Source organism: Vulpes vulpes, chromosome 12 (genome assembly GCF_048418805.1).
Source record: "Vulpes vulpes isolate BD-2025 chromosome 12, VulVul3, whole genome shotgun sequence".
In the NCBI taxonomy this organism is placed as follows: domain Eukaryota; kingdom Metazoa; phylum Chordata; class Mammalia; order Carnivora; family Canidae; genus Vulpes; species Vulpes vulpes.
In genome coordinates this window covers 24,619,280-24,645,699 of record NC_132791.1, presented here as the reverse complement: position 1 = coordinate 24,645,699, position 26,420 = coordinate 24,619,280, and the positions used below count along the sequence as shown (strand labels likewise).

General features: G+C 39.6%; 1 pseudogene; it reads right to left on the bottom strand.

The window, feature by feature from the left end:
- Positions 1-664: 664 nt before the first annotated feature.
- Positions 665-26,420, bottom strand: LOC112927559 (RNA-binding protein EWS pseudogene; annotated as a pseudogene).

Sequence of the window (26,420 nt, the reverse complement as noted above, 5' to 3'; positions counted from 1 at the left end):
TCCACCCTCCCGGAGACCCCGGGTTCTGCAGATGAAGCACTTAGGCCCCACTCCCCAAGGGCTATGATGCAGAGAAACAGCTGCCACTTCAGTCCGAGTGCTTCCACCCAGGGCCTTTAAAAGCTCAAATCAATCCAAGCCAGTCCACAGGAAGCCTCCTCACCCCAACCTCACCAGGCTCTCGATCTTGGCACCACACCCTGTCCCACTGCCATGTGCTAGAATGGTTCCAAGCAGCCCAGAAAGGTCAGCACGATCACAGCTGTTATTGCGCCAAATATGTATGTAAAATTGGGTGAATGTGTGTAAATGTCTTCAAAGGGACATATGACCCCAAGAGTTAAGGACCACTGCTGTAGAGTATCTACAGATACTTAATTTGTATTAAATACAAATTTGTGGGGTACCAGGGTGACCTCAGTCAGCTCAGGTCATGATCCAAGGATCCTGAGATCAAGCCCTACATCAGGCTCCCTGCTCAGCAGGGAGTCTGCTTCTCTCTCCCCCCCTGCCTGCCATGCCCCCTGCTTGTGTGGGTCTGTCAAATAAATCAATAAAATCTTTAAAAAATTTTTATTTGTATTAAATAAAATAAACTTAACAATTACCTATATTAAATATCTAACTTATTAAATACTTTTTTTTTGTTTATAAACATTTGGAATTTTATTTAAAAAAAAACAAAACATCACAACCATGAACATTGTTACAGTTAGAGGCCCTCTTGGTTCTCCACAATGATACTGAGCATGCTCACAAGGGGTTCCCATTGTTTAGTCTTTAGTTAAACAACCATCTTTAAAAGAAGGAAAAAAAACTCGGCACACTACCATTTAACTTGTTTTAATGTTTCTTCACAAATGGTGAAAAATACTAAAGTACAGACAAGGAATAATCATAATGTTGTGGCCAACATTATAAATATGGAATTATAAATTTAAAACATTTTCTGGTTTAAAAAATAAATCTGGTAGTCAATGCAGCTCTGCGGGGTCTCTGCGTCTAGTAGGGCCGGTCCCTGCGCTCCTGATGGTGCTCGCCTTTGTCCATTTTTCCAGGTCCTCCACGCCCGCCTCTTCTTCCTCCCATCTGTTCCATCAAAGGTCCAGGGGGCCCACCAGGACCGCCTCGTCTTCCTCCGCCAAAGCCACCTCGGTCCATGCCCCGGCCACCACGGAAGCCCCCTCTGTCTCCACCGCGGCCACCTCTGAACATCCCACCGGGACCACCGCGGTCCATGAGGCCACCTCTTCCTCCCCACATGCCTCCAGGGCCGCCTCTGCCACGGTCACCGCCCGGGGGCGGGAAGGGTGGTGGAAGGAAGCCTTCAGGCTTGGGGCCTTACACTGGTTGCATTCTGTTCTCCAGGCGAAGTTCTGGTTTCCACACCCTGGATTGGGGCACTGCCAGTCCCCAGCTCAGTGCTGGACGTTTCCTCCTCCAGATGGGTTCCCTCGGGAACCCCGGGGTCCTCTTGGGGGAAAGCCACCTCGGTCTCCTCCACGGCCTCCCATGCGACCCATGGGGCCCCCAGGACCTCCTGGGGAGTCCACGGAGTGGTGGTGGCATCCCTCTGCCCTCACGGGGAGGCATACCACCCCGCATGCTGTTCATTGGAGGTTTCTTCCGAGCAAGAGAAACCTTAAGTTTGCTTCCTTGAAAATCTTTCCCATCAAACCACTCCACAGCAGCCTTGGCAGTTGGTGGGTCTTCATAGGATACTGTAGCATCACCTTTGGGCTTTCCTGTTTCCTTGTCCAAGTAGATATGGATCATGGGTTGTCCGGTTCTCTTGTTCATCTTAACAACTCCACACTGCTTAAAGAAGTCAGCCAGATCATCTAGAGTCACATTGTCATTTAAGCCTTGCACATAAATTGCACTGTTGTCAGCGTCTTCATCTGGATCTACAGGTGGGCCTAGATCAAGATCTGGTCCTTCATCCATGGGTCCACCAGGCTTATTGAAGCCACCTCGCTCTCCAGCGCCCATTCCACCCGTCCTCCTCCCCGCCCACCTCTGCTCATGCCTCCACGATCAAATCCCCCTCTTCCCCTGCCCCGGTTATCAAGGCCACTCATGCTCCGGTTCTCTGCTGGTCTGGAAAATCCTCCAGACTCCTGCCCATAAATACCCATGCTACTGGGGTGGTCCTGTCGGAATGAATTCTGCTGCCCGTAGCTGCTGCTCTGTTGGCTATATTGACCTGGAGCCTGGCTGTAGGATCCAGTTTGGGAGGGATAACTAGTGGGCGGCTGCTGCCCATAGCTGCTTTGTTGACCATAGCTACTCTGCTGTCCATAGCTGCTCGGCTGCCCATAGGTGTTCTGCTGAGAGTAACTGCTCTGATCATAACTAGTCGGCTGTGTAGAGGAGTTGCTGGTAGGAGGATAAGATGGTGGTGCTGTGACTGGCTACATGGGGTAGCTCCCAGGTACCTGGGGATAACTGTAGTTACTCTGTCCATATCCTAGGCTGGGCTGGTTGTAACCCCCTGTGCTAGATTCAGGTTGACTAGTCTCAGCGGGTTTGTTACCATCCTGTGGTCTTGCAGGTGCGGTGGCTGCTGGCTGCTGCCCATAGGCTGGGTAAGCAGGTTGAGTGCCATATGCAGACTGAGCTGCATAGGCGGCCTGGGTGGTAGTGACCGTAGCAGTGGTGGTATCATAAGCACCAGTGCCGTACCCCTGGACAGGCTGACTGTATGCCTGGAGGGGCAGTTGGAGTAGTATAACCAGCGGGAGGCTGTCCATAAGAAGTTGCATAGGCGGTCTGCCCATAGGTCGCAGTGGTCTGAGCCTGGGTATAGCTGACATCAGTGGGCCGTCCATAGGTTCCATAGCTCTGCTGCCCATATGCCTGGGTGGTCTGTGCATATCCTTGAGTTGGCTGGGCGGTGTATGCACTGTAGCCCTGCTGGGCTGCAGCTTGGCTGTAGGTACCGTGGATGCCATTTTCTCTCCTTCCCTCTCGTTCTCTCAATGTCCGTCTCCCTCTCGCTTTCCCTCTCTAACTTATTAAATACTTAATTTAACATAATACTGCTAAGGTCTTGTCCCAGAAAATGGTTCTCTATACCTAGGGTCTAAATGCTTGATTTAAAGCCAATAAGTATTTTTCTATTATAATATTTCTTTTTCTGCCACTAAATAACATAACCATAATAATGCCATAGACCTCTTTAGCACTTGAATGAAGCTCATTTCTAGAACTGCAGTCTAAATTTAGGGAAAACTACCCATAAGACTGAAGTTTTTCTTTAGGGCTGTCAGACATGATAGCCAACACAGGACTATCATGATGGGAGTCCATTATGTCCCCATGTTTCCTTTGTAAAGGAAACAGGTAAAGGTTATAAATAAACTATGTTATATTTTCACAACTTAGATAATAAATATTTTGCTTATTACTGTGTATCCACTTGAAACTCTTTGGACATCTCCTTTTGGACAGGCTTTTAGATATTTGTTGTAGAAAATATACTGCACATAAATCTCTCTTCTTTTTTACATATTTGGACATCACTGAATAAGATTAAGCTGTGGAATTGTGAGTCCACTGAAAATTAGCAAATTCACATACAAAGGGCAAACTAAACAAGCAGATTTCCACAGACTGTTTCCTGAATAAAGATGCACTCTAGAGAACAAGGCTAAGGGTAGAAACAGTATTTTTAGGTCCTTGAAAGTTTCAAAATGTTATAAAGTCTCATATTTCTTGCCTTGCTCTGACCAGTCTACCTTCTGAGGCTCCTGGCCTAGTCTAGGACTCAGCTGGTAACCGGGCTCCTACTGCCTTTGGACAGATTCACCTCTTCCCCACCCAGTTCCCACCTCCTCCACTACAAAATGACTGCATGCCCTCCCTAGACACCATGCCACATTGAGACAATCTAACTGGAACCTCAAGGAATCTCATCTGGGGATAAAAAGGGGGAGCCAGGGAGTAATGGTGGCAGCACTGGGATAGCACCTGACACATTATAGGTATGAAGGAAGGAAGGAAACCAATGTATGTGAGAAGAGGCCAAAGAGGAACTTAAACTCAGGAGCTGGCTATTTGGATAGTGGTTTCTACTTCTCCAGTTTCCCCTAAACTTTTCTCTGCTAAAGGACTAGGTGAGCTCTAACCCTTAGATTTGGTTCCTTTATAAATGTCATGATCTCCTTGCCTCCTAGGTCTGGAAGAACTTTAGGATCCTAGTTTTCTGGGACTATCTCTCAACTTTTCTCTTAACTTGGATCCTATTCAGAGTTTATCCTGCCTGCTCAATAGCCATTCCAGATCTAGAATGCTGAAAACATTTCTTAAACACAAAATGTTTCCTGGAATTATACTAAAATCTCTAGGAGATTTAACTATGTGTTTTTTACTTTATAGATCTGGATATAGACATTCAACATATATTTGGGGCCTGGAATAAGAGACTAAATCTATACTTTAAAATATATCCCTCTGAAAAAAATAATAAAAATATATTCCTCTGAGACTACTCAGAAAAAATCATGGGGTGGCACTAGACAATGGAGAGTTTAAGATGAATAAGATGTGAGGCTTATTTTCAAGAAATTAAGGCTTTTATACCACAATAGAATTTGGTTGCAAATGACAAATGGATTTTTTTTTTTTAACTTATAGAAGTGAACTATTGAAATTCCTAGCCTGAAAGTCAACCAAAACCAGGAATAGACTGCTGCTACGACATGTCAGCCTCTCTCTGTAGGTCAGTTTTCTTCTCTTAGTCTTCTCCAAGTCCCTGAAAACATGACTGTTAGCAGCATCCAAGCTTACGTGACCCAGCTTTGTCACAATACATGACCCAAAAAACAATTCCAGGAAAGAGTTCTGACTGACCCAGCTTGGGTCAAGTGCCCATTCCCAGAAATACCAGTAGGGTAGGCAGTTATAGATAGTATGATTGGCTCAACTTGGATCAAATGTCTAGTTCTGACCATTGAGCAGTGACCAGAGGACTGAGAACTATAAAAATACAACAGATCTCATTTAAATTGTATGTCTAAAGTAACTCTTGGCAGATAAAACAACAAACATCCACTACTACTTCCATATGACCATGTTCCTTTCACACTTAGAACATTCGAAGATAGGAGGATTTCCTAGGATTCTAGAGCTATTTGTTTTTCAATGTGTTATAACATTTTTCAAATGTAGATGCCTCTGCAGAGAAAAATCTGGATCTTTTCACTGTAAAGACCCCTCTGTTCTCTAAGTTGCTTATTATCTGTCTAGAACCCTCCTGGCCTAGGATGCGAACCACTGACTGGTCAAATCTCAGTTTTCTGCTCTTAGGAATGAAAATGTAAAAGCAAATGTTCTTATCTCTGATGGGCAAATTTCCACCTTCAAACCCCTAAGGTGTCCCATGGACTCTGAAGCAGTGGTAGCCTATGAATGATAAGGAGATAGCAGATCTGAGTTCTGGCCAGATGCCATTATTTTTCCTATGACTCAGGAACACAATATGTGTACTTCACAGGTCACAGGTAGGATCATGGAAATGAGCATGTATACTTGAGGTGTGAAATGCCATGCAGACATAGGATGGTTGTTAACACAAGTCTACTTGTGGTCTTTTATTTTTTTATTTTTAAAGATTTTATTTATTTATGAGAGACACACAGAGAGAGGCAGAGACGTAGGCAGAGGGAGAAGCAGGCTCTTTGAAGGGAGCCCAATGTGGGATTCAATCCCCAGACCTGAGGATCATGCCTTCAGCTGAAGGCAGACACTCAACCACTGAGTCACCCAGGGATCCCTACTTGTGGTCTTTTCTAGAGCTTTTCAGGCTAGCCAGTTGGCCTCATACCCAGGAGCTCCCTCCATTTTCAGTCCCCACACCTGTCTGTTATGCCCACAGCTAACTTAAATCCCTATGGTCTTTGGGGTTGGCAGTAGAGAGTAGATGGCCACTTTTGCCCTTAATCTGAAGTGGGTTAAACCGAGTTATGCCCACTGTTCCCATGGTGTAGGACTTGGTCCTGGCTAGGAGCAGATGCCGTGCCATTTCAGGACTTGCTGCCTTAGAATGAGCAGGGAGTGGGAGGGTGAGGAGAGAAAGGAAATGTTTCCCATCTGCTCAATCTGGAGGACACGGAGAGATCAAAATTTTGGCACAAAATGTTACCATAAGAGAATGACGGTTTTTAATTTTTAGTAACAGAAAAAGCTCTAGACTGGGAGGCAGAGAACCCAAGTTTTACTGTTGACTCAGCCACTAACTAGCTATGTGAAATCTTGAGACTGTAATTTCACCCTCATTTCCTTGCCTATAAAATAAAATATAAAATTCAGTAAATTGTATGTTCTCCTTCTAGCTTTAACATTTGATGATTTCCTTGCCTATAAAATAAAATATAAAATTCAGTAAATTGTATATTCTCCTTCTAGCTTTAACATTTGATGATTTGGGTGCCTGTGCACAGGAAGGTGTGCAGTAGCAGAGAAGAGGGGTATACAGACTCTGCCTAGATCTGTGGTTCCCAAGCTTGGCCATGGTCCCCTCAGAGAGAAGGCACAGAATTTTTTCAAATGGTTCTCAAATCCATACATGAGCCAAGCATCATCTGCAGACTGAATAAAAAGTATTTCACATAAATGTGTACTATTTTTACATTTACATAGTGCTACTGGGATTAATTAAATCCTAATTCGTTTTAAAGTTAAGTGTTACTCATTATAAAACAGTTTCTGGGATGCCTGGGTGGCTCAGTGGTTGAGCATCTGCCTTCAGCTCAGGGTGTGATCCTGTGGTCCCAGGATTGAGTCCGGCATCGGGCTCCCTGCATGGAGCCTGCTTCTTCCTCTGCCTATGTCTCTGCCTCTCTCTTTGTGTCTCTCATGAATAAATAAATAAAATCTTTAAAAAACTGTTTCAAACAAACAAACACCAAAAGGATAACTACCATTGTTCCTGGGGAATATTGTTTGTTTGTTTGTTTGTTTATAAGAGTCCTTCTTACGAAGTGGAGAATCACTGATGAGGAGTAAAACTTACAGTATGGAGAGATTGTGCCTGGGATGTATTAACTACTGCCTTTTGATTGAAGAAATTAAAGCTAACTTAACATTAGACAAAATTCTATTTAGCTTTTAAACCCTAACCTCAACATCACTTTCTTTGTGAGGTCTCCTGGTTGGGTCACCATACTATCCCATCCCAACAAGATTAGATATAATATTAGCCAGGGACCCAGTAAGAAATAATGACACACTCGAATAAAGATGATCTGACAAAGACTTAATAAAGGACTATTTACTCAGGGATGAGCAATTTATAGGGGAAATACAAGGGCTAGGGCAGTACACAGGGTTCTAAGAGTAGAACTGTTACTTCCAGAGGCATGACAGGCTGAGAGGAGTGGTTGTTGGAACTGGTGAGAAAGAGTCTTGAGCAGAGAGTGGCCCTGAGTGGAGCTGTGACTTTTGTTGGAAGGATGCAGTTGGCCCAAAACCACACTGTAGGGAGGAAGCCAGGGGAATAAATAACCCCATTCATTCTCCTTGCCCAACCTTGTCATCCACTGCTGCCTGTAATGGACCAATTCAACCAGAGGCTGGAAGACAAGGGAGTTTATTGATACAGATTATGCAGGTCAGCCTCCCAGGGCAAAGAGGGGGGCAAAGAAGAGCTAAAAGTGGGCCTATAGGAACACACAGAAGAGACTCCCACTCAGTCACTCTTTTCTCACAGTATTCTGTACTTAACCTCTTTCTAGCACTTTCCATATCCAGTGGCAGTTATCTGTTGACATTTCCATCTCTCTCCCTACACTGTGGTTTCCCTAAGGGCAGGAACTATGTTCTGCTTGCTTCTGCAGTGCCAAAACCAAGCACAATGTAGGTCCCTAAGAAATATTTGTTGAGTTTCAATTTGAGGCAATGGTTTTGAAAAACAAGTGCCATATGGCTGGTATAGGTGGCATCTGCTGATGCTGCTGGATGTTCCTGGGACCCGTGGATCCTGGAACACATCTCCTTTCCCCGAGAACCACATGAGATGAATGGAGAAAATCACACTATTCATGTGTTTGTGAAGTTGAGGCCAGTAAAGGAATATGTCAACCTCTTAATTGAAGCGTATAAGCGTATAATTTTAACACAAGTGACTGAATCTCTAACCTCATAGAACTGATCTGAATCCTCTGAGAGTTTCTGCAAGGAAACTTTCTTTTTCTTATTTCGAAATGTCTCCTATTAAATTAACCTCTCCTGTTTCCAGAATTACAGAACATTGGAGAGATTAGGGATAGCACATGTGGGAAAGTCTTTGTGCCAAGATCTATCAGATTCTGGAACAAGAAGGCCCTGCTTCAAAAACTGTTCGCACAGATTCAGTGCTCCAGAGGAACCTCTGAGAGATTGAGGGACAATGGGATTCTGTGGACAGAGCTCTGACCATCACATCAACTGATGATTGGGCCTTTTGTTCCTAAACACTTTTCTGTAGCATCAGGTTGAGAAAATTTGCAAATGGGATGCAGACTTCCAGGACGACTTTTCCCTGGTTTCTGGCTGGGAACTTAAGCTAAGAGAAATGTGACAATTCTATCACGTAACCCAGGCCCCAGCCATAAGCACAGGCATGTGTGTGTGTGTGTGTGTGTGTGTGTGTGTGTGTGCGCGCGCATAAGCCCCATACATATATTCTCGAGTAATATTTCAAAATGTTTTAAATTCCTAAGATTAATTTTTAGTCACATGCAGGAAGTGTAGTACAAAGGTGAGAAGACTCCATAGCCGTTCTGTGTTTCTGTGAGAAGGCAGAGGAAAAATGTTTGGTGTGGACAGTTCACATGATCCTTATGGATGAGTGTTGCCCAGAAATGAAGAGAGCTGCTCAATCTTTCCTTTTGTAGATCATTCCTAATATGCACACACAAAGCCTTCTTCTCTAGTGTACCATGCACTGGAGGAGTCATTTTTGTAGTGGTCAGACTAGTGATACTCTGATGGGTTGCTGAAGTGCAAAGGACAAGCTGCAACTGAGGAAATTGTATGTACAGAAGATGGAGGGAAAGATCATTCACGTAGCATCAGTGTTTTGGCCAGTGGCCAGAAAATACAAAAGGAGACTCCAGATGCAAATTCTTTTTACAACTATGTGCAGAGAGACACAAACTCTATGCCCTTCTAAACAAAAGGGAAGAATCAAGCACAAACCTAAGAAAGAATCTGAGAAAAAAGTTCACAACTGCCTTGTTTGAGGCACTACAGAACCTAAGTAGTTCAAACCCAGATGTCCATCTAAAATTAAGAAAGTAGAAAAAAGGAAAACAGAAAGATAACAACAGAAATTAATGAGATAGGGGAAAAATGCATTGGAGAATATGAGCCAAGAAAAACATTGGTTCTTAGAAAAGATAAATAACACTGATAAGCTTTGATAAGATGATTAAGATAAAAAACAAGAAGGCACAAACAAGCAATATCAGTAATGAAAAGGGGCACATAACTAATGATGTTGCAGATCTGGGAAAGGTAATAGGAATATATTTTTAACTATATTATGCCAGTAGATTTGAAATTTCATATCAAATAGACAACTCCTTGAAAAATATAACTTAGCAAACTAACTCAAAAGATTACATGTCCTGTAACCTTTAAGATACTATATCAGAAGTCAAAAATCTCTCATTCTCAAATCCAAGGTCTATTAGCCTTACTGGCAAGTTTTGCTATCCTTTCGGTAAAGCCAATAATGCCATCATACCCAAAGTTTTTCAGAACATATAAGGCTAATATAACCATGGTTCTGAAACCTGAGAAGAACAATCCAAAAAAAAATTTCTGGCTAATATAACTTATGGACATATATGCAAGCGATTTAAATAAATATTAGCAAACTAAATCCAGCAGGTTACATTTAATCCAGGAATATGAAATTGATTTGTCATTAGAAAATCAATTAAAATAGGGGCACCTGGATGGCTTAGTTGGTTAAGCATCTGTTTTCTGCTCAGGTCATGACCCTGAGCCCTAGAATCAAGTCCTGCATTGGGCTCCCTGCTCAGTGGGGAGAGCTTCTCTCTCTCCCTTGGCAGCTCCCCCTGCTTGTGCTCTCTTGTTTGCTCTCTCTCAGATAAATAAATAAAATCTTAAGAAAAAAGATAATCAATTAAAATAACATCACATTAATAAAGTGGGAAATATCATATAAGCATTTCAATAGATGCACAAAAAAGGCATTTGAGAAAATCAACATCATTTTATTTATAAAAAATACTCTTTGCAAAATAAGAATAGAAGGATATTATATTGATGTGAAAAACTTACTTGTAAAAATAACTATAGCAAAAATTTTTTTCACATGTGAACTATTTAATGCACACCTTTTGTGATTAGAATAAGAGGACAAGAATGTCAGCAATTACAACAGCTATTTGACATTATACTGAAGGTTCTAGCCAGTACAGAAAAGCAAGGAAAAGAAATCAAAATTACAAGTATTGGGCAAAGTATTTCTGGCACCTAGAAAGTCCTCGATAAATGCTGCTATTATTATTATAAAGATTTTTTAAAAAGTATTGGGCAAAGAAATACAAAATTTTCATTATTTACATTATATGACACATAATTGTATCATAGAAATTCAAACAATTCTATAAATTTTTTAATTTATCTCTATCAAGAGATATTAACAAACTTAAGATACAAAATCAGTTCATAGATGTCAATGTCAAGTGTGTTTGATACATTCAAAGAAACAGAAAAAAACTAAGCAGCATTTACAATAGGATTTTAAAGTACCTAGCAAAAATGTGTGAGACTTTAATAGAGAAAACTATACAAACTTAATTAAAATATATCAAAAGTATCTAAATAAATGGAGAAACATAGAATGTTCATGTATTGAAAGACTGTATGTTATTATGTAAATTTCTCAAGTTGATTGATAGATTTAATGCAATTCTGTTTAAAAATTCTATATGTATTTTGTAGGACTTGATAAGGTGATGCTCAATTCATGTAGAAATGCAATAAATAGCCAAGACACTCTTAAAGAAGATTAAGGTGAATAAATTTGCTCTGCCAGATATCAAAATATATCGAGCAAAAATAGACATCACCAGTGGAATTAACAAAGAGCCCAGAAGCAGCAATATATATGGATAATTGATATATGATAAAAGTGGGATTAAGGTGGAAAATAAGTGGTGCTGGGATAATTTAGTATCCAGAGAGGAGACAACGTGAAATTGAATCCCTATTTCTTACCACATATAAAATAAATTCCAGGCATATTAAGACTCTAGGTGTCAAAGTCACTTAAAAGAATACTTTGAAAAGAAAACATAGATATCTCATGATTTGAGGATAGAAAAGAATTTCTTGAACAAGACACAAAAAGCACTAACCATAAAATAAAATACTGACGAGTTTGCTGACATTATTAAAATTAAATGCCCCAAAAGACATCATATAAGATAGTGAAAATAGCAGAAAATGTTTGCAACACAAATAACCATTGAACAACCTATATCCAAAGTCTATAAAAAAAAAAACAGCTAATAAGTAAAAGAAAAACCACTAAATAGAAAAATGAGCAAAATACTTAATCTGGCACTTTAGAAAAGAGGATATCTAAATGTCCAATAAATATAAAAAAGGACTCATTAATCATAAGGAAAACTCACTAAAACCATGATGTGATATCAAAACACACTTACCAGGTAAAAAATATTTGTAAGCCTTATGATACCAAATATTGACAAGGATGAGGAAGAGTAGGAACTCTCACTTACTGCCAGTAGGAAATAAAAGACCACTTCTGGAAACAGTCAAACAATGCCTAATAAAGTTGACTAGGCACATATATTTCAACCCAGCAATTCTACCCCTAAGAATACAACCTAGGGAAACACTTGCACATGGACTCCAGGAGATGTGTACAAGAATGTCCACAGTAACTTGGGTTCTAATAACCCCACACTCAAAACAGCCCAAATGAGCAGTAGAATGAATAAATAATTGTGGAGCACTCCTCATCAAAGAAAATAAATGAACTTCAACCACACTAAACAACATAAATATGTCTCTTAAACTGGATGTTAACCAAAAAACCAAGTCACCGAAGAAACTATCTAGTATGTTACTATTTTACATGGAGTTCAAAAATAGACAAAACTAAATAAAACATTATTTAGATATACATACAGAGGTAGTATTTCAGTTACTTATTGCTGCCATAATAAACCATGTAAAAACTTGGTGACCTAAAACACCAATGATTCTACTTACTCATAATTCTGTGGATCAGGGATTTACACAGAGCTTACCACATGGCTCACATCTGCTCCACATTGCCTGGATCCCCACCTGGGGTGACTCTTATCTGGGGGCTGGCCAGGACAGCTTGACTCCTGGGTTGGGGTGGGGCAGTGGGCACCTAACTATAGCACCTTGGTTGGTTTCAGTGTCCCAAAAGAACCTATCTCAATGTTTACATAATGCTTATTATTGTCCCACTGATGTCCCAACAAGTGATATGGACAGACCCTGAAGTCATTGTGGGAAGAGTCTACACAAGCACAGAATAAAGGAAGCTGTTTTTCATTGGGGGGTCACCAATGCAATGGCCCACTGCCATTGGTGAAGTAAGAGAATGATTTTCTCAAAAATGGTGGTTACTTTTCAGGAGGAACGAGGAATCCAATTAGGGAGGAGCACAAAGAGAGCATCTAGCATATTGGCGATGTTCTATTTCTAAACTGACGGGTAGTTAACATAGGGCTTACTTTATTCTTCTTTAAATAGAAATTCCACATGATATAAAATTATGCAGGCATTAAAATTTACATTTGTATATATGCAAATAATTTACAATGCAATGTTTGTGTTATATTATTAAATGAAAATCAGGGAAGTATATATGTTTATTATAAAGATCCCAATTATGGAGGCGCCTGTGTGGCTCAGTCAGTTAAGCATCTGCCTTCAGCTCAGGTCGTGATCCTAGGGTACTGGGATCGAGTCCTGCGTTGAGTTCCCTGCTTAGCGGGAAGTCTGCTTCTCCCTCTCTGCCTTCCACTCTCCCTGCTTATTCTCTTTCTCTGTCAAATAAGTAAAATAAAATCTTAAAAAAAAAAGAAAAGAAAAGAAAGATCCCAACTATGTATCAGAGCTGTTGAAAAGCTGGCGGTAAATAAATCTCCATGCCACAGTGGCTTCTCAGCATAGTAGCAAAACCATGATCGATGCACATTTTCTTATTCTATTTTTCTATGCTTTTGGAATCCTTAAAACTTTATGGGGGTAAAAATAAGAATGACGCCTCCCACAAAATGAGGGATTCCAGTAATCCCTACACTTCCCTTGAGTGGCTTCACTTTATCATTCTTGTTCTTTTCATCATAGCTACCAGAAGTTAATTTCTGGAGCACAAGGTATCCCAGGCTTTTCAGAATAGACTCTGATAAAAATTAAATCAGAACCACTTGAATTAGTTCTCAGACATGAATAGTATTTGCCAAGCCCTCGATTTTGGTGTTCAAATGGGAACTGTCAGTCAGAGAGGGAAAGGGGCAGAGGGGACAGAGAGTGATGAATTGAGGTGTCTTGTAGCCTCTCTGTTTTGAATCACAAGATACCAAGAATTTGGCAGTGTGGACTTTTTCTTTAGGTCATCTACAAATGCTCCTTCTTCTGATTTATAATTGGAGGAAGTTAATTCTAAGACCTATGGGAAGTTATAGCGGAGGAGGGAAAGGCAAGTACTGTATAACCTAATAAGTTTAGAACTTGGGCCTTGGTACCCAACTTTTCCACTGTACAACTTTGTACAAGTTACTTAATCTCCCCATGCCCCAGTTTCCTCATCTCTAAAATGGGACCATAATAGTGCTACTTCACAGGGTTGTTGGGAGGATTAAATGAGATATATGTAAAGTGCTTAAGCACAGAACCTAGTTCATCAAAAGCACCCAATAAACAATAGTTATCTCTATTGCCAGTCTGCATGAGGCATTCACATGATCACAGCAGATGCCTGCGTAGAGCCTGCTATGGTCCAGCACTTTCCTAAGAGCTTCACATGTATTGACTATTTAATATCACACCTAATCCTCATGACACCTGGGGATTAGATACTATTATCTACATTTACTGATGTAAAAAAAAAAAAAAAGGAAGGTCTAAAATCTGCAACCTGCCCAAGGCTACAGAGTTCCTGAATAGCAGAACAGGTTATCCCCAAACCTATGATTTTAACCTCCCTCAAACCCATCTTGGTGGGTGCGCTCTTGGGATGGTTGGAGCTGGTGATGGTTAAATTGCCTAACCCTAAGGGGCCTCAGTGACTTACTGTCACCATCCGGTGAGAGATTGGAAAGAGATATTGGAGAAAGGCATTTTCCCCAAGGCTCAAAGAAAGTCTGAAAAAAAAAATCCCTCCAACTAGAGTATGAATTCTCCAAAAAAACTTCATTTCATACCTCTAAGGAATGTTATTTCCCCCAATGCCCCCATTCAGCCTCAAGTACATTTTCAAATCCCTGGAGTATTTATACAAAAGACTCAGGGGCTCAGGTGGGTTCTCCTGGGTTGCCTTTTACTCCAAGGAACAGATGTTGCATAATGGAATTAATAGGCTTCAAGTTATATGAGCAGCAAGACTAACATCTTCTGTTAATAATGCTGTGAATGATAAGAGCTCCCATTGGGCTATTATTACTCATAGTGAGACATTGACTTTACTCTCAGAGTCTCAAAAGCACTTGGCTGATCTGAATTAATTAAGCCATATAAACCTCCTGAGAGGCAGAGAGAAAACCTGGAAGAAAAAGAGGTGGGAGAAGAATAGGAAAGTGTTGTCTGGGATGCCTGGGTGGCTCAGCAGTTTAGCGCCTGCCTCCGGCTCAGGGCATGATTCTGGAGTCCTGGGATGGAGTCCCACATCGGGCTCCCTGCATGGAGCCTGCTTCTTCCTCTGCCTGTGTCTCTGCCTTTCTCTGTGTGTCTCTCATGAATAAATAAACTTTTAAAATCTTTACAAAAAAAAAAAAAAGGAAAGTGTTGTCTGAGATGAGCCTCCCCAGTGGACGGATAATATTACTGCAAGTGAACCTCGCCAGCATAGCTAATGATACCCCAGGGGAAATTACAAGTCATTTGTAACAACAGAAATTACCACTGACAGTGATTAAAATGCTAGGATCTTAAAATACTCAGAGCTCAAAGTGTCCTTAGAGATCATCTGGCATAATCTCTTACTTTAAGACTAAAAAAGCCAACCACTTAGATGAGTGAGAGCAGAAGGTAGACCTGCTGATCCTCAGGATTCTTTCCTGCTGCTGGCCTTGAGCTACCCAGGACCAATCATTGAAACTCCCTGCAGCAGGAGGTGCTGTGCCCAAACCAACTTCCCCCAGAACCAGCGGCCCCAAAGACTCCAGGTGTTTCATAGAGCTCTATAAAGAGCTGCCAAAAAGCATAGACCATTCTGCACCTGAATGCAAAGTACTCGTCACCCAGTGACAAAGGCACTCCCTTTGGTCCATTAAAAAGGAGAATAACAGAGTGAGGTCTTTCTGCTATATAATAGTCCACAGGTGCATCCAGCTGCACCCTGGCCCAAGCACACTTCTCCGTAGAGTGCCAGGAGACTCAGGGACCAGCATGTCTTCTGATCCTGCTCCTGGAGAGTCCCAGCCCCTTCCAGTAATTTCTACTGGGAATCACCCATATCCTTCACATCATATCCATTAACATACCAGCTCTTCTAGACCCCTTCTGGGTTATCTTTCACCAAATACATATGGATGTCTTTCCATGTAAGTACACAGAGATGAACATTGTTCTTTCTAGCGACTGCATGGTATTTTACTGCACAGGTATACTGGGATGTAATCACCAATCTTCCTTTGTTGTTTCCAATTTAGGTCCTTCCCATTGTTCACAATTAAAAACATACAGCAGTGACCAATTATACATACACCTTTGCCCACTTTTATGATTATTTCTTTAGGATAAATCCTTATAAATGGAATTGTCAAATCAAAGAAGTTGGACTTTTTAAATGTTTTTGACATAATCTGCCAAATTTCTCCCCCCAAAATGGTGTCACAGTGGGGTCCTACAAGATTTCTGAGGTTAATCATTAATGACTTCAAATAGTTTTCTTGCTTTTCATCCAGCTTATTCCAATAGAAGCTAGCAGCCAAGTCAAATGCCAAATGGTACGTTTACCAGAAATCTAAAGAGGATGAACAACTTTCTGTAAATGGTGATAGCTTTGAAGAAATGAGGAGAGGTTACCCCTGGAAGCAGTGAGATAAAGGTGCTTTTTCTTTATAATGCATCTTAGTTTTGATAAAAACATCATTTTCTTTTGGTAAATTTCCAGTTTGGGATACTGATTATTTCTGCATGGTGAAATTTGAAATATTATTATTCCTTATTTTGCTTATCAGTATTTTCTAATATTTTTACAATGTCCTAGTATTACAAATACTAGTGCAGGTTTTTCAACTTTGGCACTATTGACATTTTGGTCCAGATGATTCTACATTGTGGAGGGCTGTCCTACGTGGAATAGGATATTTCGTAGCTTCCCTGACCTCTACCCATTAGATGTCAGTAGCACCGTCTGGTTGTGACAACCAAAAATGCCTCTAAATATTTCCATATATCTCTTGGGGGTCAAAATTTCCCCCAGTTGAGAACTGTTGCTAGTGTAATAGACAAGACCAAAAATAATAATAAACATTTATAGTACTCTGTGCCAGATGCCATTCCCAGTGCTTCAGGAGTATTATAATGTTGATTATTTTCAACAATCCTTTGAGGTGGATAGTATTATTATATCCATTTTACTCTAAAAGGAAACTCAGAATAGAGAGGTTGAATAACATGCCCAAGTTAATTGCCATGAAAAATTGAGAAGTCCAGATTGAAATCCAGTTGACTCTAGAGTCTGTGTGGGTAATCATTTTTCTGAAGCTGCTACCCACTGAAATACTTTTAAAGAATCTTTCGGGGGATGCCTGGGTGGCTCAGCAGTTGGGTGGCTGCCTCTGCCAGGCAGAGGAGCCTGCTTCTCCCTCTGCCTATGTCTCTACCTCTCTCTCTCTCTCTCCCTTTCTCTCTCTCTCTGTCTCTGTCTCTCATGAATAAATAAATAAATCTAAAAAAAAAAAAAAAAGATTCTTTTGGGCACCTGCGTGGCTCAGTGGTTGAGCATCTGCCTTTGCCTCAGGTGGTGATTGAGTCCCGCATCAGGGTCCCTGCAGGGAGCCTGCTTCTCCCTCTGCCTATGTCTCTGCCTCTCTTTCTGTGTCTCTCGTGAATAAATAAATAAAATCTTTTTTAAAATACTGTTTTGAGCCATTTAATTCTCTACAGAAAATCTTATAAAATATTTTTAAATACATACAATAATTCAATGAACATTCATATACTTATCACCTAAATTTAATGACAATCAAGATTTGACTTACTCAATTTATTTGTCCCTTCCTTCTTTCCCTCTTTCCTCTCTTCCTTTCTCTCTTCTCTCTTCTTGACTCTTTTCTCCCTCTTTCCATTTCTTCTCCTCTCCTCTTTTTCCTTTCTTCCTATTATATCATCTTTTATATAGTTCTAAAAAATATGGATATTTTCCTACATAGCCATAATGCCTATTATACCTAACAAAGTCAACAAAAATTCTTTATCAATCAATATTCAAATTTTCCCATTTTCTCAAAAATGTCATTTAATTTTGAAAATGTCCAACTTTGGACACTAAGAAACATAAAGCAGTATTTCTCCGTATATTGTATACAGAAACTAAAAGAAAAGGGTAGTCATACAAGTGAAATTCATAGGCACTCTCTACATGGTTTGAGGTGAAAATGAGAGGAAAACATGCAGCCCACAACCACAATAAAGATCCTATTGCTGGTTTTGGGATACAAGTCCTGACATGAGAAGGAACACAGTTGATTATTAAAGTTAATTTTAATAACAGCAGGAAACTGGGGCTAGCCTTTAGAATTTCTCTACTCAGCTTTCTCAATGTGTATTTATGATTTCATTTTAGTGCTTGTTGATTTACTTCCATTAGCCCCTAAAAACCCTGACTCTTTCTTTCTGTTGTACTTAAAACACAGTAGAAATTCCTCACGAGTCTGTGGCTAAGGACTAGTCTTCAAGATGTTGAAGACAGTACAAATTGGTCTTACTTTATTTGAGGGCAGGAGGTCAAAGAAAGCAGAATTCTTTGGAGATTGGTAGGAATCATGGCTACACCTTCACCCCACAGCCACTTGCTGAAATGCAATAAGGGCAAAAAGCAGAACCCTCGTATTAGTTTCTTATGGCTCCTGTGACAAATTGTCATGCACTTGGTGACTTAAAACAGCATACTTTTTTAAAATTTCATTTTTTTTTCATCATGGTAAGTATACTTTTTAATCATCATCCTCCATTTCACCTACTCTCCCACTCACCTCCCCTCTGGTAATCATCAGTTTGTTCTCTATAGGTAGGAGTCTGTTTCTTGGTTTGTCTCTTTTTTTTCCTTTGCTTATTTGTTTCTCAAATTCCACATATGAATGAGGTCATATAGTTTGTCTTTCTCTGACTGACTTATTTTGCTTAGCATTATAGTCTCTAGCTCTATCCATGTTGTTGCAAATGGAAAGGTGTCATTCTTTTTTATGGCTGAAAAATATCCCATTATGTATACATATATACACACACACATATATATATAATGTATTTGCATACATGTATAACGTATATAAACATATCACCTCTTGTTTATCCGTTCATCGTTCAATGGACACGAGCTCCTTCCATATCTTAGCCATTGTAAATAATGCTTCAACAAACATAGGGGTGCATATATACTTTTGAATTAGTGTTTTTGTATTTGGGGGGTAAATGCCCAGTAGTGTGATTACTGGATCATAGATAGTTCTATTTTTAACTTTTTGAGGAATCTCCAGACTTTTTTTCACAGTGGCTGCCCCAATTTGCATTCCTACCAACAGTGTATGAGGGTTTCCCTTTCTTTTTTTTTTTTTTAAATATTTTTTTTTTCTTTATTTATGATAGTCACACAGAGAGAGAGAGAGAGGCAGAGACACAGGCAGAGGGAGAAGCAGGCTCCATGCACCGGGAGCCCGACATGGGACTCGATCCCGGGTCTCCAGGATCGCGCCCCGGGCCAAAGGCAGGCGCCAAACCACTGCGCCACCCAGGGATCCCCGGGTTTCCCTTTCTTCACATCCTCGCCAACACTTATTTTTTGTGTGTTGATTTTAGCCAGTCTTGTGTGAGCTGGTATCTTACTGTAATTTAGATTTGCATTTCTCTGATGATAAGCAATGTTGAGCATCTTTTCTTAAGTCTTTTGGCCATCTGAATGTCTTCTTCAGAGAAATGTCTATTCATGTCTTCTGCCCATTTTTTAATTGGATTAATTGTTTTTGGGGTATTGAACTGCACTAGTTCATTATATAGTTTGAATACTAAACCTTTATCAGATGTGTCATTTGCAAATATCTTCTCCCATTCTGTAGACTGCCTTTTAATTTTGTTGATTGCTTCCTTCACTGTATAGAAACTTTTTATTTTGATGTTGTCCCAATACTTTATTTTTGCTTTTGTTTCTCTTCCCTCAGGAGACATATCTAGAAAAATGTTGCTATAGCTGATGTTAGAAAGATTACTGCCTGTACTCTCTTCTAGGATTTTTTATGGTTTCAGGTCTCACATTTAGGTCTTTAATCCATTTTTAGTTCATTTTTATATATGATGTAAGAAAGTGGTCTCGTTTCATTCTTTACCTTGTGGCTATCCAGTTTTCCCAGCAGCATTAGTTGAAAAGACTATCTTTTTTCCACTGTGTAATCATTCTTCCTTTGTCAAAGATTAATTAACCATATAATTGTGGGTTTATTTCTAGGTTTTCCATTCTATTCCATTGATCTGTTTTTATGCCAGTACCATACTGTTTTAATTATTGCCATTTTGTAATATAACTTAAAATATGGAATTATGATACCTTCAATTTTGTCTTTCTTTTTTGAGATTGCTTTGGCTATTTGAGGTCTTTTGTGGTTCCATAAAAATTTTAGGATTGTTTGTTCTAGTTTAACATGGCACACATTTATGCCCTTACAGTTATGAAGGTCAGAAGTCAAAAATCACTGGTCCAAAACTTAAGTGTTGGTGAGGCAGTGCTTTTAGGGAAGAATCATTTTCTTGCCTTTTCTAGCTCTAAAGCTTCGTTCTTTGCATTTGCATTCCTTGGTACTTGGCCCCTTCCTCCATCTTCAAAGCCAGCAGTATAGCATCTGCCCTGGGTTACATTGCCTTATTCTGTCGCAGCTCCCTCTGCCTCTTTTTTTTTTTTTTTAAGATTTTATTTATTTATTTGAGAAAAAGAGAGAGAGCACAAGCAGGGGAAGGGGCAGAGGGAAAAGAAGAAGGAAGCAAGCTCCCTGCTGAGCAGGGAGCCCAATGCACAGCTCGATTCCAGAACCCCGAGATCCTGACCTGAGCTGAAAGCAGACCCTTAACCAACTGATCCACTCAACACCCCTGCCTCCTTCTTATAATAACTTTTATGATTACATTTAGAGCCCATCAGATTAACCCACGTTAATCTTCCCATCTCACAATCCAGAATTAATCACACCCTCAAAGGCCTTTTGCCATATAAGGTAACATTCACAAGTTCAGAAACTAGGATCTGGAAATCTTTGGAGGCCGTTATTCAACCTATCACAGTTCTGCTTGAGCACAACTCATCCCAGTAGTAATACCACTTATATTTTGAGACCACAGAAGTTTTACATGTGTTTTTCATTTGATTATCACAACAATCTTTCAAGTTGGGCAAAGTTTACGTTCTCCCAGAAGCAAACCCTGAGGTAGGGAGTTAAGTGCATATCATTTATTTAAGAGGTGACCCTAGAAGTGCAAGCAGAGGGAGAAAGGGAGGGGAAGGAAGCCAATAAAAGGTGTGGTATCAAGCCACAGACAAGTAACTACTACTGTGGAAAACTGGAGCTCTACCACCTGGTAGACTAAGAGAAAGTATAGAGACTTAATTGGATAACCAGAGTCTGAAGAAGCTGAGGCTTAACCAGCTCCCCCATGCAGCCTTGATGGAGAGCAATTCAGAGGACATTAACTCACACTTCTAGCTTTCCCTGATCCGGAGGTCAGTATTCTCCCAAGGCCAGAAAAAGACCTCAGAATCACAAGCGTCTTCAGCAAGCAACCTAAATGGGGAGGTGAATGCCCGGAACATTGGCCAGGGCACTAGCAGTGTTTGCTATGATCCCATTTACTAGTGAGATCCATTTATTCTTTCACCAAATATGTCTTAACTGCTTGCTTACTCTGGGCCAGACAGCATGCCAGGTGTTGGAGCTTACAAATGAATAAAGAGACAAGTTATCATACACTATAGTAAGCGCTATGCCAGAATTATAAGTATTTGTGCCTGACACATAAGGAGTTTGCAATTAAAAAAATTGTTTTTAGAAATAAAGTATTAAAAGCACAGAAGACCTCTGCCTGGAATTCAAATGTCCCTCTCCATCATTAGAGCCAAGCACCCAAATAAGGCACTGAGATAAAATAGGGTAAAATACCAAGTGACTGGGCCAAGGTAACCTGGTCTATGAACAGCTGAACCAGGACAAGAATTCACATTTTCTGACTCGTAAGCCAGAATTTCTTCCACTCCACCTTAAGGCCTCTGGGAGATGAGACCTCACACCTATTGCAATGCCCAGTACATGGTAAGTACCCAGTGTCCCTGTGAAATGGAAAGACTGCGTTTGGTTGACCATGAGAAAGGAAAAGCATAGTCCACCACAAAAATGGCAAGGGACTTTTCTTTTGGTGAAACTGTTTAATCACCTCCCAAATGCCCCCCCTTCTAATACCTTCACATTGGAGATTAGGTTTCAGCATTTGAATGTGGGGAGAGAAGCAGGGACACAAACATCAGTCTATGGCACTACCTCATTTCAAGCTTGCTGAATTAGCAGAACAATTTTCCCATGAGAAGAGTCAAAGCTGAACTGAATCCTTTTTTTCTTTTTTAAGGTTTTATTTATTTATTCATGAGAGACACAGAAAGAGAGGCAGAGACATAGGCAGAGGGAGAAGCAGGCTCCCTGCAGGGAGTCTGATGCAGGACTTGATCCAAGGACCCTGGGATCATGACCTGAGCCAAAGGCAGACACTCAACCGCTGAGCCACCGAGGTGCCCCAAAGCTGAATCCTTATTCCCTATGGGCAGCTTGCTTCTAGGCAGAAGAAGAAGCCAAGCAAGCTCAGTTATGCTTCCCAAACTTACCAGGTAGATAAATAACTCACCTCCTGGGTATGGAGAGAGGCTAAGATCATATTAAGAAAAATGCCTCATTACAGAAATCAGGAGTAGGGAAAAAGCCCTTCTTCTCTAACACTATGAGTGGGAAGCAGAGACCCATCAGAGACTGAGGTTGTTTCTTTCTCTCAAGGTCTGGTGTTACCTCAGATTTTCTCAACATCTGGTTCTGTCCCTTCACACTCCCCTGGCTTCCTCTTCTTAGTCTTCTTACTCACAGCCTGGTATAGTGGCCTCACTTCCTAAGTTCACTTCACTATTCAGCTCTCCAAAGGTGACACTTAACCTCTCAGTGTCCCCAATTCAAACTTACAGGAGAAGATAAGAATAGCTCATCTCATTTTCTTTTTCTTTCTTTCTTTTTTTTCTTCTTATTCTTTTTTTTTTTTTTTTTTTTAGAATTTTCTCTTTTCTCTTTTCCTGAGTTGATCTTAATTTCACTCTTCTCTCTTATCCTTATCACTTCCATGTACCTGGTCTCAGTTCCTGTGTTTGCCCTACTCCTTTATAAGAGTTATCAAACCATGGGGCACCTGGGTGGCACAGTCAGTCAAGTGTCTACCTTTGGCTCAGGTCATGATCCTAGGGTCCTAGGATCAAGCCCCACATCGAGCTCCTTGCTCAGTGGGGAGCCTGGTTCTCTCTCGGCCTGCAGCTCCCCCTCCTTATGCAAATTATTCAAAAAGTTGAAATAACTCAAATGTCTGTGAACTGACAAATATACCAAAATGTGGTATAACCATACAGTGGAATGCTATTTGACAATAAAAAGGAACAAAATACTAATACATACTAAAACATGGATGAACCTCAAAAACATTATGCTCAGTGGAAGAAGCCAGACACAAAAGAACACATATGGTGTGATTCCATCTGTACAAAATATTCAGAAGAGGCAAATCTATAGAGACAGAAAGTAGGTTAGTGGTTGCCTAGAACCGGGGGTGGGAATAAGGAGTGACTGTAAATGAGCACCAGGTTTCTTTTTACGATGATGGAAATGTTCTAAAATGAGATTGTGGTGAAGACTGTACAACTCTGTCAATATACTAAAATTTCTTTGAATCGTATACTTTAAATGGATGAATTATATGGTATATGAATTATATTTCAATAAAGCTATTCTTTAAAAGAAAAGGAAGGGAGGAAAGAGGGAAGAGAAGATTTTTGTCAGCCATGATGGTCATAGCCTTCATAGTACCAGACTGCCTGAGAAGCCAAAATCATCAGAATGTTGCCAAGTGAGAGAAAGGTGGAAGGTCTTGAAAAATTTTAAATGCAGGAGATCCTGTGAAACCTGACAAACCACTTGCTTCCCGTAGCCCCCATCTTCTCTCTGAATAGTGCTGGATAAACATAGCAAATGTCTAACCCATTTGTTCTTTCTTTTCTTTGGTTGGTGGTAAATATTGCTCTCTAGTTATATACTCTTTGTAATATACTCTCTGTAACATACTCTCTATCTCTTTCTAATGATGAAATATGATGGGAGCTGCTATTATTTTTCTCTAAAAATATATCCAAACTGCCCTAATTTGAATCTCAGTGTTTTCAAAACTCTTCAGTCACAAATATTCAGACAAGGTCTTAGTTCCATCCCATAGTCTGATACTCTTTCATTGGGCATGAATTTTTTAACACTCAACTCATAATCTTATTTCCAAAGTTTTGGGGAACCATCACTCTCAGATCCATATATCAATTATAGGATATTGAAGTGCATCATTAACAGGGATTTTTGGAAAGTCTGTGAAGATTATATGCATTTATTTATCAGTTAGATCTCATCAGCTTTCTGTCTTTCGTGGCTTTCTTCCTGTTTTCAAAAGACTGTGGTAGAATTAATCTCAGATTAATTCACAAAAAACTCTAATCTCATTTCTAGATTTTAGAAGCCTGAGGAAGGAGAGGTATATATGTTTGGCCTGCCATCTTGATCCGATTTGCAACTTAATTTATCATAATTGTAAAGCATCCCAGTGTGTTGATGTAACATAATTTATATAACCATTTAATATTTTTCCATATTAAATTAACGTCATAACCAACATCCTTACACATAAATCTGGGCATATGACTCTGGTTGCTTCTAAAGAAATACTTTTAGTGTTTGTTGAATATAATAATAAAATGAGTTGATGGTCTCTGTTTGGGTTTTTATAAACATGTATTATCAAAGGGTTGGACATGTCAGTGCACTATGCTTATCTAAGGACAAGAGAGTAAGAAAACCAGATCAATCTTTAGTTTGGGAATCAAACTACATTAGAATTCTCTACTCTCAACTCTTCATGATGTCTAAAAATTCATCTTCTAATTCTTTCTTTATTCCCTTACCAAAGTCCCTGTACAGAATCAAAAGAAGGACAACATGGAGAAAGATCTAAGCTGTTGAATAAGCTCAGTCCTGGAGAGCAAACGGATGTTTGGCTGGAACCACTCAGATACTTAAAAGGTTTTTATCTTTGGAACCATTAATCTAACACGGTCGTTTGCACCAGCTTTATTTTTTAACTTAAGAACAGATTTGTGAAAATTCTAGGCTTTCTTTGTACTTTGTGCTGTGTTCTGCACAATCTAATGAGCCCTAATAAGCCACAAGAATTTTTAAAGCTCTGTTAATTCAGCACTGGAAAAACAGTCAAAGCTACTTTACCTCTCTGAGGACCCCAAGTGAAATAAAGAAAGAGGTATAAATGTAGCTTTTACTAAAGATCTTAGTTACTTCCCAAGAGGTATAAAAGATGGGAGGAGGTATAGAGGAAACGTGAACACAACCAGATAAGTTAGAGGCTCTCAATAAATATTTGTTAAATAAATGAGTCAGAATTCTATCCAAGAAGGGGGTGGCAGTCAAGCCTCCAACCAGGTTCATCAAAAGGATCATATTTTAAGAAGTCAAAAGGGGTAGAAATAGTATATTTATTATTTTCTAGGTTGAAAACAGGCTTATAAGAAATCTCGAAAATGATTAGTATAAATTTTAAAGAAATGGCAAAGTCCCACTCCAATTTAACATGAAAATTTGTGGGGTTTTTTTCAATTTTCCCAATTTACTCCATATCCTTTTCCTTCCTATGAGGAAGTGCTGGAATGAGGAAGGGGGTAAGATGAATTTAGGGAAAAAGTAAACTAAAGAAAATTTGACTTTGTTCACTTAGTCTTTCAAGTCTTCATGAATCTTTTATTCAACTACCATTTATTGAGTGCTTAATATGTGCAGGAGCCCTTTCCTTTGTTTTTAAAAATACTTTTTCTTTAAAAAAATACTTTTTCTTATTATAAAATAAGAGTAGAAATTTTGAAAGATTGATAAATATATAAAGAACATAATAGTAATTTGTAATATTGTACCATCTAGAGATAGCTACTGTTGATATTTTGAGAGTATTTTCTTTTGGGTTTTTTTTTTGTATTCTAATTTCTTTTAGTAATTAGGATCCTATTAAACAACTTTTTCAAGATATTTTAACAGAATTTTTTCTTCTTTTTTTTTTTCATTAGTCTATATTAAGACCATTTTCATGGTTCACTAAAAAATCTTCAAAATATGATTTTATGGATGAATAATACTCCCCTAACTGAATGCACAATACTTCCTCCAATGGAGGCACCATACTGTATATAACCTTCTCTCTGTTATTGGACATTTCAGTGCTTTCCAATGTTTTATTACTAGTATACATAAATATTTTTGTGCCCCTGATTATTCTCACAGGAAAGATTGCTAGAATCATAATACCTGGACCAAGCAGATCATGAGAAGACCTACAAGCACTATCCAACATAATGTTCTGTGATGATGAAACACTTTATATCTGCACTGTCTGACATGGTAACCAATCACCACGTATGACTACTGAGCACCTAAAATGTGGATAGCACAACTGAGAAACTGGATTTTTTAAGTTTAATTTCATTTTAATTAATTTTTTTCATTTTAATTAATTTAACATTAAATAACCTTCTGTGGCTAATGGCTATGATATTGAACAGTGCGGCAAAATACCTCATCCAAAGTCTTAATTTGCTTGACTTTCAGAGATTTCCACAAAGTGGCCTCCAT